Source organism: Rutidosis leptorrhynchoides, chromosome 4 (genome assembly GCF_046630445.1).
Source record: "Rutidosis leptorrhynchoides isolate AG116_Rl617_1_P2 chromosome 4, CSIRO_AGI_Rlap_v1, whole genome shotgun sequence".
NCBI classification, from domain to species: Eukaryota; Viridiplantae; Streptophyta; class Magnoliopsida; order Asterales; family Asteraceae; genus Rutidosis; species Rutidosis leptorrhynchoides.
Window position 1 is genome coordinate 329,484,263 of NC_092336.1, and position 2,298 is coordinate 329,486,560.

The following is a 2,298-nucleotide window of genomic DNA, read 5'->3' on the forward strand; positions in this document are numbered from 1 at the left end:
TCGAATATTAACGTAATACCAGTTTTTGATAACAATGTATTTATGAATGAAGTTGTGATAATTATATTTATGTTTGTACGTAAGGGCTTATTTTGTAAACAAGACTTTCGCTGTATTATTTAAAAAAAAAGTATGGTATTACAACTTGGTATCAGAGCATAGGTTTGGCCGCATCGACATTGTACTTGAATGTCATGTTTCCAAACCTTGAGAGGATCTTGTCGAACCTAACACAAAGGGGACGGGTTAAGTGAATGTAGGAGCTTTTATGTGTTAGTTGATAAGCACTAATCGGTTATCTACTAACAGTTTGTGTGAGATGTTGTGGTAGTGCAGATATGTCAAGTAATCAAGACGCTGCCCCCAATGCATCCGGAATCTTTAGAGCTCCTGTTGAAGATGGTCATGTATCAGAGGAAGAAGTATCAGAAGAAGTGTTAGATCTTCAGAGTCAGTTGAAAGAAGCTTAAGATAGGATCAAAGAGCTTGAACAATAAGTGATGTCGCATTCTAACACCACAGCAATAAATCAAAGCTTTCCTCCAAGTATTTACCCACAGTTTGGAAACATTTCTCAACAACAATATGTGCCACCTCAGTATCAGTTACCATCTCAGTTCAATCTACTACTTCCGAACTAAGTGATGTACCCGTTTCAGACACCATTCTTCCAACCACCGATGTTTGAAAAGAAGAAGTGTTCGTATAAGGACTTTCTTAATTTTCAACCTTCAGAGTATACTGGTAAAACTGACCAGACTAAGACTCTAAATTGGCTCAGGGAAGTGGAAAGAGCATTAGATGCTTGTCAGTGCGAGCCAGAGTTGAGAGTGTTATATGCTAGTCGATTGTTCAAGGGACGAGATATGGAGTGGTGGGACTCTATCACAGGTCATTTATCAAAGGAACAACTAAGTCAAGTGTCATGGGAGCAGTTTCATGCCAAGGTTTGCGAGTAGTATTTATGATGACCCGGAAATTTCCGATCAAATTTAAACTTTAATCTTTATATGTTTCCGACACGATAAGAAAAATATGTAATGTTGAGTCTCGAAAGTTTTGAACTGTTTCATATATTCAATTGACCTTCGACTGTTCTCGACGATTCACGAACTGTTATTTGTAAATACATGTGTATACATATAAAAATAAATATAAATATATGTATAGAGTATATTAAATATAATTATTTAATGATGGTAATACTCGTGGGGCGTTTCGATTATTATTTAGATAAGTTTAATTTAAACTTATGTGATTCCAAAAAATAAATGGATTCAAAAATGAGTTATATAATTTATTGGCTTATTAGAAATGTAATTATGAGCTAATTTTTATTTGGTAGTTAATAATCAGATTTTATACAATAATAATGATTAAAATAAATAAATATAATTATTATAGTATTTTCAATAGTCAAAATCAATATTAGTATCATTGATAATATTATGTTAGATATATATCATGTGGATATGAAGTTTGTCATATATAAATATTTGTGTTATTGTTATTAATACTATTAGTCTTATTAATATTATTACTTTCATAATTACTATTAACATTAAAATTCATTGTTATAATTATAAGTTATCATTTCTAATAACAATAATAATATAACTAGTAATAAAAAAAAATCATGATCTTAAATATTATTTTGATACTATTTTCATAGATAGATTATGATTATTACCATTATTACTATAATTATAAGAAAATAATACAATTTATTATTGATATCATTAATAATATTATTATTATTATTTTCATGAGTATTATTATTGTTATTATTATTATTAATTATTATGATTAATATAATTAATAATTATTAATATTAATTACATAAATTAAAAAAAAATTAAATAAATAAATAAATAAATAAAATCGTATGATCTTATTCCCTATAACTATCAAACTGTTCTAGATTGATGCTCCTGTATCTGATTTGGGTACAAGGCGAATTCAATAACAGATATAACAAAAATCAGTCATGATCAAGCTTTATTTTTCTTATCCTTTTGTTATTTTTTTCTTCTGCTCGTACGAATATGACTCAATGTTGTTACAAGTCCCAATCAAATTACAATACAAACAAATTAGGATCGAACATATGTATTATAATTCGTTCAACCACTACTACGACATTACTATGAAAACTATCCTCAAATCTAGACGTACGATCACTATCCTTAACCATGTTTTAATCATTTTTTTTCGTTGAACTAAGACAAAACTCGAAACCCTTGAAGCTGTATTATTCGATTTAAAAGAAAATAAACAAAAGCTGGAATTGCTTATTCC